Source organism: Bubalus kerabau, chromosome 2 (assembly GCF_029407905.1).
Source record: "Bubalus kerabau isolate K-KA32 ecotype Philippines breed swamp buffalo chromosome 2, PCC_UOA_SB_1v2, whole genome shotgun sequence".
In the NCBI taxonomy this organism is placed as follows: domain Eukaryota; kingdom Metazoa; phylum Chordata; class Mammalia; order Artiodactyla; family Bovidae; genus Bubalus; species Bubalus kerabau.
The window spans coordinates 146,472,100-146,487,595 of NC_073625.1; positions in this window are offsets into that span (position 1 = coordinate 146,472,100).

Genomic DNA, 15,496 nt, shown 5'->3' on the forward strand with positions numbered 1-15,496 from the left:
TCTCCTAGTCTTTCTCTTCCTAACTCTAACTCTCTGATCTGTCTAAATGCCAGAGAATGATATTTTGTATTGCTTATAATATACCTTAATTTACATAAATTAATATTCTGGGCTGTAAAAGTGTACTTATTACAAGTTTTGAATCTTGGCTCTACCAATTACTTATTAGCTATGTGAAATAGGGCAAGTTCAGTTCAGTTCAGTCTCTCAGTCATGTTCGAAATTTTGTGAACTCATGGACTGCAGCACGCCAGGCTTCCCTGTCCATCACCACTTCTAGAGCTTGCTCAAACTCATGTCTGTTGAGTCAGTGATACCATCCAACCATCTCATCCTCTGTCATCCCCTTCTCCTCCCACCTTCAATCTTTCCCAGGATCAGGGTCTTTTCCAATGAGTCAGTTCTTCCAATCAGGTGGCCAAACTATTGGAGCAAGTTATTTTTGTCCCATAAAATGCAGACAAAGCATGCAGTAAGATTCTTCTGCAATTTTTGTGAGTGTGTAAAGAATAATAATATCTAGTGTGTGCATTTTCAGTCATGTCCGACTCTTTGTGATCCCCTCAGACTGTAGCCCACCAGGCTTTTCTGTCCATGGAATTTTCTAGGCAAGAATACTGGAGTGGGTTGCCATTTTCTTTTCCAGGGGATCTTCCCAACCCAGGGATGGAACCCACATCTCCTACATCTCCTGCATTGGCAAGTGGATTCTTTACTACTGAGTCACCTGGGAATCCCAATAATATCCAGAGTGCTCCTCAAAGTGCTTGGTATAGAGGATGTGTGCTAAGACACTTCAATTGTGTGTGACTTTTTGTGACTCTATGGACTGTAGCCCACCAGGGTCTTCTTTCCGTGGAATTTTCCAGGCAGGAATACTGGAGTCAATTACCATGCCTTCCTCCACAGGATCTTCCTGACCCAGGGATCCAACCCACATTTCTTAGGTCTCTTGCATTTGGACAGGTGGATTCTTTATTACTAGCACCACCTGGCATATAGTAAATTGTGCATAATGTTAAGTATTAACATCACATTTGATTGATATAATGATTCTATAAAGTCAGCAGAAGTACATGAATATTGCATTTAACACATGATCCACATATCACTCAAGCTCTCACACCCAGTTAATATCTTTATGAGATCGATCATGGGTTATAGAAGCTCAGCACCCTTCTAACAAGTTGTTTGTGGTCCTCATGGCTTGCACTGTCATGGTTGCCTTGGCTCCTCCCTCTGCTCTTGAAGAGGGCTCCCTCTCACTGAGTCACCCCTTTTTCCTCTGCATCCATTACTATTTACCATCAACTATCAGTATAATGTAACTATATTACTTTTTAGTGTAATAGAACTTCCTCTGAAATTCGAAAAATTTGGTGAATGATCAAATTGGACCTTATACTACTGCACAATTGTACTCATCTCACATGCTAGCAAAGTAATGCTCAAAATTCTCCAAGCTAGGCTTCAGCAATACGTGAACCATGAACTTCCAGATGTTCAAGCTGGATTTAGAAAAGGCAGAGGAACCAGAGATCAAATTGCCAGCATCTGCTGGATCATCAAAAAAGCAAGAGAGTTCCAGAAAAACATCTATTTCTGCTTTATTGACTATGCCAAAGCCTTTGTGTGGATCACAATAAACTGTGGAAAATTATGAAAGAGATGGGAATACCAGACCACATGACCTGCCTCTTGAGAAACCTGTATGCAGTTCAGGAAGCAACAGTTAGAACTGGATATGGAACAACAGACTGGTTCAAAATAGGGAAAGGAGTATGTCAAGGCTGTATATTGTCACCCTGCTTATTTAACTTATATGCATAGAACATCATGAGAAACGCTGGGCTGGAGGAAGCACAAGCGGGAATCAAGATTGCCGGGAGAAATATCAATAACCTGAGATATCAGATGACACCACCCTTATGGCAGAAAGTGAAGAAGACTAAAGAGCCTCTTGATGAAAGTGAAAGAGGAGAGTGAGAAAGTTGGTTTAAAGCTCAACATTCAGAAAACTAAGATCATGGCATCTGATCCCACAACTTCATGGCAAATAGACGGGGAAACAGTGGAAACAGTGTCAGACTTTGTTTTTCTGGGTTCCAAAATCATTGCAGATGGTGATTGCAGCCATGAAATTAAAAGAAACTTACTCCTTGGAAGGAAAGCTATGACCAACCTTTTTAATATGCTATTAAAACGCATATTAAAAAGCAGAGACATTACTTTGCCAACACAGGTCCATCTAGTCAAAGCTATGGTTTTTCCAGTGGTCATGTATGGATGTGAGAGTTGGAGTGTAAAGAAAGCTGAGCACCAAAGAATTGATGCTTTTGAAGTTTGGTGTTGGAGAAGACTCTTGAGAGTCCCTTGGACTGCAAGGAGATCCAACCAGTCCATCCTAAAGGAGATCAGTCCTGGGTGTTCACTGTAAGGACTGATGTTGAAGCTGAAACCCCCATACTTTTGCCACCTGATGCGAAGAACCGACTCATTGGAAAAGACCCTGATGTTGGGAAAGATTGAAAGCAGAAGGAGAAGAGGATGACAGAGGATGACATGGTTGGATGGCATCACTGACTCAATGGACATGAGTTTGGGTAAACTCTGGGAGTTGGTGATGGGCCTAGTGTGCTGCAGTCCGTGGGGTCGCAAAGTGTTTGACATGACTGAGCTACTGAACTGAACTGACTAAACAGCCCTTCTCCCTCTGCATCCCCTACTATTTACCATCAACTATCAGTATACTATAACTATATTACTCTTTAGTATGATAGAACTTCCTCTGAAATTCAAAAACTTTGATAAGTGATCAACTTGGACCTTTAAGCTAACAGCTTAAAATTTATATTAACCCCTTCTCCTGCCTCACTGCAGAAATTTCCAGCGCTGTGACATCATATATTATGTCCCAGACTCTTACTCTTGCCATCTTGCTGTCATATCTCTTTTCTTTCCTTCTATTTCCTCCTTGATTTTTATTCCTCTTTGCACTCTCCCTTCAAAATTAAGAATGAAATTTTCATTTTCTCATGTGAAGAAACAACTAAGACTTATTTATTTATTTTGGTCTTGGCTCCTATTCTCAGGACCTTATCTCTATCCCAAGTATCTTATCATAGACCTTTTCTAAATAAAGACAATTCTCTTTCTGGACCTAGACCAGCTGTTAAGAAAATTGATTTTTTCTTTTGTGCTACCACCACACGAGGAGACTGAAGCACAAAAAATTATGTGGATTGATGAAAGTTACCTGTATGCCATTTAGCAGAAGAAGGACTTGAGCTGAATTGCTTTGACTTAAATCCAGTACATTTTCTGTTGTCTTCTTATTTAAGAAATATCTGTGAGATACTTCAGTGTCTTGTCTTTTGACATATTTATTGAGTATGTGTTCAGTTGAAGGCAGTATGCTAGGTATTAAAAGTTTTAAAGATGAATAAGATTTAGTCTGTGCTCTCAAAGTACTTAAAAATTTACTGTGGGCAACAGAATTCTTTACAGGTTACAAAGAAAATGGCCTTGCATTAACTAGACTAGTTTTGCTCTTTCCAAAATTACTTCTTGGGTGACTAAGACTTTTGCTGAAGCAATAGTTTATAGTTTTAAAAAAAGAAAAGGAAAAGAAATAAAAGAAAAAAAAGATAATCATATATATAGACAGATTAGTGCAGAAGTTCTTTGGCTTACCATTATAATACTTTCTTAAGCAGATGCTCTGATATTTCATGACTAATAATTTGATTCCTTTCTTTTTAAATTACCATGTATTGTTTTAAAGTTTAGAAGAATGTAAGGTGAAAATAAAATTAACCTCATTTACCCTACTCATTAATTTCTGTTAATTTTGGTCATATTTCCATTTAGTTTTTGTCATAACATATACCTATACATATAGCCAGAGGAGAGTCTTTTTGCATATAATTGGTGTAATAGACTAAATTATGTCCCTTCAAAATTCACATGCTGAAGTCACAAACCCCAGTATCTCAGTATGTGACCTTATTTGGAGACAAAGTCTTTAAAGAGGTGATTAAGGTAAAATGAGGCTCTTAGGATGGGGCCCTATGACTGTGTCCTTAAAAGCAGAAGAAGACACAGGAGCAAGCATAGGTAGAAGAAAGCCCATGTTGGGAGGTAGCCATCTGAGAGCCCAGGAGAGTGGCCTCAGGAGAAACCAAGTGCCAATATCTTTATCTTGGACTTCTAGTCTCTAAAGCAGTGAGAAAATTAATTTCTGTTGTTTTTCATGGCAGCCCTCACAGATGAATTCAATTGGTATCATGTCTTTTCCACAACTAATATTAGATCATGGGTGTTTTGCCATGTCAATAGAAATTCATGATGAGCTAATATGCCACTGAAGGGAAACATCATAATATAGTTAACTGTTCCCTATTGTTGGATAGTCAGCTTTTGTTCCTGTTTGCTAAGGAACTCTCAAAGTTCAGAATTAATGAAACTACGGGTCCCTTAAGGTGATCCAAATGGGACATTATTTGGGTGATTTTCTGTCAGTTTATTTAAACTAAGAATGGCAAAATAGGCATTCCACTTTCTACTACAAACAATGTTGTTTGATTATAGAGCCACCTCATTATTGCTGAAACAGTTCAAGGCCTGTCATGTGAACCTCCATACTCAGGGTTTTAATGACTCTTAAGACTTGATATGAAATGAAATTTTGCAGAATCAGTTTTTGTATTTTCTTTTTAAACCCTTCATTTCTAAGCTTTTATTGTGATTTGAATTTCCTCAAAATGATAAAGAGGATTACCAACAGCTTACATTTTCAGATTTTATCTTTGGATTTTTTAATCTAACAGCTTTGCTTTCAAATAGAATTTCGTAGACTGTTACTTGATCATATTGATTAGTTTAGCTTACTGCTGCTGCTGCTGCTGCTAAGTTGCTTCAGTCGTGTCCAACTCTGTGCAACCCCATAGACGGCAGCCCACCAGGCCCCGCCGTCCCTGGGATTCTCTAGGCAAGAACACTGGAGTGGGTTGCCATTTCCTCCTCTAATGCATGAAAGTGAAAAGTGAAAGTGAAGTTGCTCAGTCGTGTCCGACTCTTCGCGACCCCATGGACTGCAGCCCACCAGGCTCCTCCATCCAGGGGATTTTCCAGGCAAGAGTACTGGAGTGGGGTGCCATTGCCTTCTCCTGTTCAGCTTACTAAGTTGTTTTAAAACCAAACCACAGAGATATTACATCCTAATAAAGGTTGCATATCTCCAATAGCTGCTTCTCAGCTATTTACCCCACATCCTGAAAATACTTCTCACAAATCAGAATCGAAGAGAACAATTGCCCATTCTCTGCCCTGTTGCAGTATTTCATGCGGATAAGCCTTTCCTGAAAAGTTTGAAACGTCATAGCATGATAGGAAGACCACTAGACTGTTAGTCACAGTTGTGCATTAAGTTCAACCCTGCTTCTCTCACTAAGAAGCTGTGTGGCCTTGTATATCTCTAGGGACATCCTTAAAGCACATACTGATTACCTGGATGGTAAAGGTAGTGCTTACAGTAGGCTCGGTCTCTCCCCTCCCATCACAACTGTTAGTGACCAAATGCGACTGAGGAAGCACAGGTGCTTCACAAATCACAAATGTTAGTTATCCTTATTTCCTCGTATGTTGATGACCTACATTGACCTTTACAAAGAGAGAATACAGTGTTCGTGTGTGCATACTAAGTCCTTTCTTACAAAGAGAGAATACGGTGTGCGTGCATGCCTACTAAGTCATGTCCACTCTATGCGACCCTAGGGATTGTAGCCCACCATGCTCCTCTGTCCATGGGGACTCTCCAGGCAAGAATACTGGAGTGGGTTGCCATGCCCTTCTCCAGGGGATCATCCCAACGAAGGAATCAAACCTGCTTCTCTTCTGACTCCTCTACTGGCAGGGAGTTCTTTACCGTTAGCACCACCTGGGAAGCCCAGCACAATGTGCTTGATGTTTAAAATTGGAGGCCTTCCTAAAATAAAGAGAACAAAACCTTTCCTTGTTAAGGACTGTAAGCATTTTTCATGCTATCAGGGAACAACTGTCTGGAAGTTCATGTTCCTATCTGGAGAGTTGCATATTTTTCCTGTTTTGATGAGTTTTTTTTTTTTTTTTTTTAATTATAAACTATTTGAAATGCAGAGACACAACAAGCAACAGATTGCATTTCTTAGAGTTTGACTCACACTGTTATTTTTAGTTATTTAAACTTATTTTTAGACAATTTTGTTGGTGGTCAGTATGAAAACTTAGCTATACCCTTTATTTTAGTGCAATTTTTGCCTCAGGAGCTCCTGACTCATTTATATTGGTAATCTAAAATAAATTATCAATCAGTATAGGTTTAGTACATCATGAGAAACGCTGGACTGGAAGAAACACAAACTGGAATCAAGATTGCCGGGAGAAATATCAATAACCTCAGATATGCAGATGACACCACCCTTATGGCAGAAAGTGAAGAGGAACTCAAAAGCCTCTTGATGAAAGTGAAAGTAGAGAGTGAAAAAGTAGGCTTAAAGCTCAACATTCAGAAAACGAAGATCATGGCATCCGGTCCCACCACTTCATGGGAAATAGATGGGGAAAAGGTGGAAACAGTGTCAGACTTTATTTTTCTGGGCTCCAAAATCACTGCAGATGGTGACTGCAGCCAAGAAATTAAAAGACGCTTACTCCTTGGAAGGAAAGTTATGACCAACCTAGATAGCATATTCAAAAGCAGAGACATTACTTTGCCAACAAAGGTTCGTCTAGTCAAGGCTGTGGTTTTTCCTGTGGTCATGTATGGATGTGAGAGTTGGACTGTGAAGAAGGCTGAGTGCCGAAGAATTGATGCTTTTGAACTGTGGTGTTGGAGAAGACTCTTGAGAGTCCCTTGGACTGCAAGGAGATCCAACCAGTCCATTCTGAAGGAGATCAGCCCTGGGATTTCTTTGGAAGGAATGATGCTAAAGCTGAAACTCCAATACTTTGGCCACCTCATGCGAAGAGTTGACTCATTGGAAAAGACTCTGATGCTGGGAGGGATTGGGGGCAGGAGGAGAAGGGGACGACAGAGGATGAGATAGCTGGATGGCATCACTGACTCGATGGACGTGAGTCTGAGTGAACTCCGGGAGTTGGTGATGGACAGGGAGGCCTGGCATGCTGCGATTCATGGGGTCGCAAAGAGTCGGACATGACTGAGCAAATGATCTGATCTGATCTGATCTGATCTGATAGGTTTGTTCCTGTTTAGAACTGAGGATGTCCAGTCTTCATTTAATGTCACTAATTGGAAACCATTTGTAATGGAGTACTTACAAATTATTTCAGAATGAAAATATTTTTTGACTTTTCAACTGTTTAATGAGAAATAAGTAACATTTTTTACTCATGAGAAGATTTTTTTTCTTTTTAGTATTTGTCAAAGGAAGAAAAAGGGACTTGTATTAATGAAAAATGTTCCTGGCAATAAAATTCTCTATTGAGACCACTGAGTAGATCTAAAAATAACTTCTGCTTTGGAAATACACAATGGTGTTCCCATTTCAATCTACTTTTACCAAACCCAACCCTATTCTACCATAGTGACCTTGAATGGATATGAGAACCAAATATAAATTTAGATTGTGTTTGAGTTATTGCACAGTAGGGTCTAAATTGTACACTGTGATTCTTGTGGAGGTTTTTAAAAAATTAAACCATTCTTGGCCTGCTAAATCAGCACCCTTTGGTATGAACTATAGACATTCAGAACATGGGACTCCTGATAGACAGTAAAGTTAGAAACCACTGAATTAGGTAACTCATCCTTAAATGGGCTAATGATGCCTTCCTTTGGTCAAGTTCTTCTTTCTACCTAGAACATATCATCCTTTCCATCTTCTAAGGCCCAATTCAAAAGCCACCTTTCCATGAAATCAGACCTGAACCTTCCAGAATGGGAGGAATACCAATGAGTTCATATTCCTTCCACTTTGTTCATACATCTTTGGTGGTACATATTCTGTCTTGCAGCAGTTACAGGAGAGGTGTCTTTCTCATCACTCTAACTAATGTAGGTTCTCTGGGGCAGGGAGCACACCTTACTTCTCTTCTTCTAGCATCTGACTGAAGGTCCATACTCATTTTTCACGTTATCCTTATATATTGTGAATAATTCAATAAATATTCATTAAGACAAATTCATCAATACTTCAGACTTCAGGAGAAATTGGGGCAAAAGAGGAAGAAGGTTACTTATGCAATTATTTAGATAAAGTAGATTATAATTAAAGTAAAATTGAGTTTTTTTCAAAAGGACTGTGGAAATGAGGTGATAATGAAGATCCTGAGTAGCCTCTAGGAATAATTTTTCCAGATAAAAATTAGAGCAGCCAATTAAATTTTAATTTCAAGTAGGCAGGTGATTTTTAGTATGAGTATTCTCCTTGTAATATTTTGGGCAATACTCATTGTTCATCTGAAAGTCAAATTTAACTGGGCCTTCCCAAGTGGTGCTAGTGGTAAAGAACCCACCTGCCAATGCAGAAGATGTAAGATGTTTGGGTTTGACCCCTGAATTGGGAAGATCCCTCAACTGGGAAGATCACTTGGAGGAGGGCATGGCAGCCCACACCAGTATTCATGCCTGGAGAATCCCATGGACAGAGGAGCCTGGCAGGCTACAGTCCATTGGGTTGCAGAGTTGGACATGACTGAAGTGACTTAGCACACATGCACTGAGTTAAATTGTGAGTCCCCAAAATGTGTGCCACCCGGAACCTGTGAGTGTGATCTTGTTTGTAAATAGGGTCTTTGCATTGTAATCAAGTTAAGATGAAGTTCTATTGGATGATGGTGGACCTTAAATTCAATCACAAGTGTTTTTATAAGGAAACACAGACATACAGACACAGAGGGAAGAAGGCCAAGTGTAGATGGAGGCAGAGATGGGAATGATGATATTTCTACAAGCTAAGTAACACTGAAGAGTACTGGCAACCACTAGGAGCTGAAGAGTCAAGAAAGGATCCTTCCCCTGCAGAGCCTGCAGAGAGCGCCTGGCCCTGCTGACATGGTGATTATAAACTTCTAGTCTCCTAACTGGGAAACAATAAATTTTTGTTGTTTGAAGGTGCCCAGTTTGCGGCACTTTGTTATGACTCTTGAGAAAATGAATACACTGTGTGTCCAGCATTTTTATTTGCCAAATCTGGTAACCCTGTGGAGGATCTCTTCAGCCTCCTAAGAATATTCATTAATCATATTACCAGGTACCTCACAATAGCAGGGTGTGTTGTGACTATAGCCCTATATTCACAAAACATCCCTCATAGGCCATAGTTTCAGTGGAAATTTGATTATTGGAAAAGATGAATTTTTGAAGGATTCTAACACTAAACAAAAATCCACTGGTTTTGTCCATAATTATGTGCATATAACAAAATCTTTTAGAAATTTTACTGTTAGCACTCCTCAACTCACTGTATGATGAATAGAGTATGAGAGGCATGATGAAAGAATATGTTTCTACGTGTGATTCCCTAGGTCAAAGGGCACAGCAGAGGGCGTTAGTGGCCCACCTTTCAATCTCTTTGCCTACCCAGAAAGTCATCTGCAAACAATTCCCATACAGCCTGATGGTTTCCTGAGTTCTTCTGCCTCAAAATATTCTCTGAATGCTATAGTTAGCCTACTTGGCAACATAAGGCCAGATGCAAGGAAGTTCATGCCCACGAAGTGAACTTCTATCAGTAAAACGTGAGAGTTGATGGGTAAATCTTCCAGCTTCATCAGTTCTCAGTGGTACAACCATGAAACCTGTCTTATAGTCTCTCAAATGGTCCCCAATGTATTTGCAGCCAAGTTGCCCACAGAGGTAAACTGCTTATCAGCTCACACTTCATTGGCTTCCCCTGTTTCCCTGTCCTACTTCTCTCGAAATTACATACTAATTTGTGTCTAAAACTTTACTTCTGTTTTGTTTTGTTTTTTTGGTTGGTTGTTTTCTTTCTCTTTCTGCTTTTAGAAAACTTCAAATAAAAACTAAGTGACTGCTCATTTTAAAAGTTTTATGTTTAAAAATAGATACTGTTAAATTGCATTCCAGAAAGATTAAATCTGCATGCACTCCTACTATATGGCCTTTACTTTCATTTAAAAAAAAACAAAACAAATTAAAGGCTTGCCCAAACTTCTCAATCCTGTGTGACAAAGATAACCCTTGGCTGCCTGACAAGTGTGGGGTTCTTTTGCAGGTACATTATGCCATTAATGAGTCCAGAAGCTAAATTTTAATGAATTGCTCAAAAAGCCTAAGTCAAAAACTGGTTAGCTTTTGCCCAGTGGTTTTTAAAGCTTTGTGTCTCCATTCTGATCTGATAAGTATTTCCTCTATCATTTGGCTGGAAACCTGACACAATTTTAAATGGGACCTTTTAGACAAGACCCTTTCCATTTAATCTTTCAACTCTTAAAACATAACCTCACTATTTTATGGCTTCCATTTTAAGCTTTTCTCTTTAGAAATAGTCACAAGATCTATGCTAACAAAATTTTAATTGACCTTTAAAAGAGCTATGCCACCTTCAAATATAAATAGGTGAAAGTACTGTTAATTTTCTTGTCATAACCATACTAATACATTTCAAGGGTGTTATAAATAAATAACTTTTACATTTTAATTTTAGATACTCATGTGCTGCGATGATAAAATAGGAAAGGAAAAGGAGGTTTCCTTTTAACCTAAAGGTTATTATTAACCTAAAGGTTAACTTTAGGTTAATAATCCCCTTATATGAACTCTACCCACTTTTATTGCCATATGTAAAAAATACAGCAAACAAAAAGAGGACAGTATAGGAATGATTCTAAGAAATTATTTCAGTAAGTGGAGATAGACAATCCACACATTCCTATTCAAATAACTAAGATGTCTAGAAAAGGGTTATTATATTTCTTTCTCTCTTGGGTCTTGGATAATTCTCAAACAAAATGATAGAAAAATAAATGTCAATCTTCTAGAAGAGATCCTTCAAATGACTCTTTTTTTTTTTATCAAGCAATGAATCCTGGAAATAATTCCTTCAAGGTTGATTAATGAGATTTTTCTAAAATAGCCCATAGGTACCTATACACACTGAGCTACAAGACTGGTGTCATGAACACAGACATTTACCTTGGTCCAGCTCCAGCAGTTCTGGAGAATGAGAAAAGATTAAGTGTTAGTCTCAGTTATGCCCGACTCTTTGCGACCCCATGGACTGTAGCCCACCAGGCTCCTCTGTCCATGAGATTTTCCAGGCAAGAATACTGGATTGGATTGCCATTTCCTTCTCCAGGAGAATGAGAAAAGATTAACTCTCATAAAAAAGACAATGACAAGGAGTAAAGAGATAAACATCTAAATGTTTATGTTTGTGTTTTTGTGTGATATGCACAACTGCCTTTATTTATATATATGCTATAAAGCCAGTTCAGTCTAGATAAAGATGATTGAGGAAAACATTGAGATATCATTGGACTAGTTATTCCGTTGGACCAATTAGGGTAACTGAACAAAGAATGATATGTTGCGAGATGGAGAGATGATCATTTTTATTGTTTATTTCATCCAACAGTGTACCTTGCCTTTGTAGACTGCTTTAGATAAATGAGCCTTGATGGTGATAGCTTAGGTAAGATTTCTTATGTTAAAAATGTCTTTATTTTAATTGTGGTAAAAGCAGTTCTATTAGAAATAATGTGTAGAAAACCATAGCATGTTTATAAGAATCAAGAATTATTTTTGTTTGTTTTAAGATATCAGATTTGTGGTTACCAGAAGTGGGGATGGGGGAATTGGATGAAGGTGGTCAAAGACGGGAACTTCCAGTTATAATATTAGTACATACTGGAGATAGAATGTACAACATGATGACTACAGTTAACATTCAGTTCGGTTCAGTCACTCAGTCCTATCTGACTCTTTGCAACTGCATGAACTGCAGCACGTCAGGCCTCCCTATCCATCACCAACTCCCGGAGTCCACCCAAACCCATTACCATTGAGTCAATGATGCTGTCCAACCATCTCATCCTCTGTCATCCCCTTCTCTTCCTGCCCTCAATCTTTCCCAGTATCAGGGTCTTTTCCAATGAGTCAGCCCTTCGCATCAGGTGGCCAAAGTATTGGAGTTTCAGCTTCAACATCAGTCCTTCCAATGAACACCCAAGACTGATCTCCCTTAGGATGCACTGGTTGGATCTCCTTGCAGTCCAAGGGACGCTCATGAGTCTTCTCCAACACCACAGTTCAAAAGCATCAATTCTTTGGCACTCAGCTTTCTTCACAGTCCAACTCTCACATCCATACATGACCACTGGAAAAACCATAGCCTTGACTAGAAGGACATTTGTTGGCAAAGTAATGTCTCTGCTTTTGAATATGCTATCTAGGTTAGTCATAACTTTCCTTCCAAGGAGTAAGCGTCTTTTAATTTCATGGCTGAAATCACCATCTGCAGTGATTTTGGAGCCCAGAAAAATAAAGTCTGACACTGTTTCCACTGTTTTCCCATCTATTTGCCAGGAAGTGATGGGACAAGATGCCATGATCTTCATTTTCTGAATGTTGAACTTTGAGCCAACTTTTTCACTCTCCTCTTTCACTTTCATCAGGAGGTTCTTTAGTTCTTATTCACTTTCTGCCATAAGGGTGGTGTCATCTGCATATCTGAGGTTATTGATATTTCTCCTGGCAATCTTGATTCTAGCTTGTGCTTCCTCCAGCCCAGCATTTCTCATGATGTACTCTGCATAAAAGTTACATAAGCAGGGTGACAATATACAGCCTTGACGTACTCCTTTTCCTATTTGGAACCAGTCTGTTGTTCCATGTCCAGTTCTAACTGTTGCTTCCTGACTTGCATACAGGTTCTCAAGAGGCAGGCCAGGTGGTCTGGTATTCCCATCTCTTTCAGAATTTTCCACAGTTTATTGTGATTCACACAGTCAAAGGCTTTGTCATAGTCAATAAAGCAGAAATAGATGTTTTTCTGGAATTTTCTTGCTTTTTCCATGATCCATTGGATGTTGGCAATTTGATCTCTGGTTCCTCTACCTTTTCTAAAACCAGCTTGAACATCAGGAAGTTCACAGTTCACATATTGCTGAAGCCTGGCTTGGAGAATTTTAAGCATTACTTTACTAACGTGTGAGATGAGTGCAGTTGTGCAGTAGTTTGAGCATTCTTTGGCATTGCCTTTCTTTGGGATTGGAATGAAAACTGACCTTCTCCAGTCCTGTGGCCACTGCTGAGTTTTCCATATTTGCTTGCATATTGAGTGCAACACTTTCACAGCATCATCTTTTCAGGATTTGAAATAGCTCAACTGGAATTCCATCACCTCCACTAGTTTTGTTTATAGTGATACTTCCTCAGGCCCACTTGACTTCACATTCCAGGACGTCTGGCTCTAGGTGAGTGATCACACCATTATGATTATCTGAGTCATGAAGATCTTTTTCGTGCAGTTCTTCTGTGAATTCTTGCCAGCTCTTCTTAATATCTTCTGCTTCTGTTAGGTCCCCACCATTTCTGTCCTTTATTGAGCCCATCTTTGCATGAAATGTTCCCTTTTAACATTAGATGTTAATGTAGTTAACATTACTGTATGATATATTTGAAAGTTGCTAAGCGAGTAGGTCCTAAAATTCCTCATCAAAAGGAAAATCTTTCTTTTTTTTAATCTACATAAGATGATGGATGTTAACTAAACTTATTGTGTTAATCATTTTATGGTATATATATCAGTCATTATGCTGTCCTTAAATGAGCTTGCAAAAAGTTGGACATGACTGAGCAACTAATGGGGTTAGGGTAAATGTAGAGTGCTATATGTCAATTATTAATGCATCTCAATAAAAGCCAAAAGAAAAAATTCAAGTAAAAATGAGGTGAAAACTAAATTTAAAGAAAGGTGGAAAACAAATTTAAGCTAGCTAGAATGTTTCTAAAATGAAAAAATGTAATTAATCATAATTAAATATATTAATATTTCCCTATCCATATATTTAAAAATTAACCATTTCATAGATATGGCTGAGATAAACTAGAAAATAGCAGTTCATATAAAAACAGCAAAAGCTCAAGTGATATTACTTGACTCCCCTGTTTAACATGTGACTGTGGAAGAAAACAATGCCATAAAAAAGGAGATTTTTGGAGAGGTCTAAGGTGGCAGCAAAAGAAGATCCTGTACTCACTTCCTTCCACAGACACACTGAATCTACACGTATACACAGAGTAGTTTTTCCTAAAGGAGACCTGAGGACTGATTGAACAGCTTCTGAACATAGAGGGACTCCAAAGAAATGTGCAGGAAAGATGGAGACGTGGTATCCACAGGAAGCCCACCCCTGACATAGTGTCCTGCAGTAAGTAGAAAGAGAATCACTGAGGAGTCTAAGTGCAAACTTGCCTGCTCTGGGACACAGTGAAAAAACATCAGTTGTTAGGGCACCTAGACTAAATGGAAAGGAAATTCAATTAACAAAATGCTTGGGCAACTCCTGGGACTCTCTCCAAGGTTGGAGGCACTAGGCAAGCACCATTGTTTGTGTACCCTTAGGATGGACTCCATCCTGTGCCCAACCCAGGTCCTGCCAGCCGGCCAAACTGACATAGGTGTAGCAGTCCTTGGACTTCCTCTGGTCACACACACTCTAGCTCAAGTCATCTGGTACACGCAGTCTACACAAGGGATGCTTACAAGTAAGGGCACACCTTTAAGCCTGGGAGAGGTAGCTGTTTCACCCAATTCATAGAAACTATTCAGAAAGTGTAACAAAATGAAAAAATAAAAGAATGCGTTCCAAACAAAAGAACAAAATAAAACTCCAAGAAAAAAAATCCAAATGAAATAGAGATAAGTAATTTACTTAATAAGGAGCTCATAGCAATGGTCAGAAAGAGGCTCAGCAAACTTGGCAGAAGAACGAATGAACTCCATTTCTTCAGCAGAGTTAGAAACTGTAAGAAAGAGCCAATTAGAGCTGAAGAGTACAATAATGACATGATGGAGGTCATTGAGAAGAATGTATAGCAGCCATAGTAACTTTAACGACAAGTGGGCGGGAAATGATTGAAAAGGGGCTTTTGTGGTTTCAGACATATCACAGGCTTTCTGGTGTACATGTATCCTTTTTTACTGATTGCATACACTGTGGAAATCCAAACGATTTAGAGAGAGTGAAACTCCTGAACTTCAATGTTAAGTGAAGTCTTGGGTTTATGTGATGCCAGATGGTGTACACTCCTGTGACAACTCTTGATTAGTTTATATTGGAAACCGCTGCTTTAAATTCTTTGGAATGTAGAGATAGCTTGAGGCTTTCTGTAGGCCATTATAAACATCAGAATTGATGCATTTTAAGGATGCCATTGCAGCTTCAATTTTTACAGCACACATGACTATTTTTTCTCTAAGAAACGCCCAAAATATTATTGTCACAGCAGATGGTGTGACTCTACAAT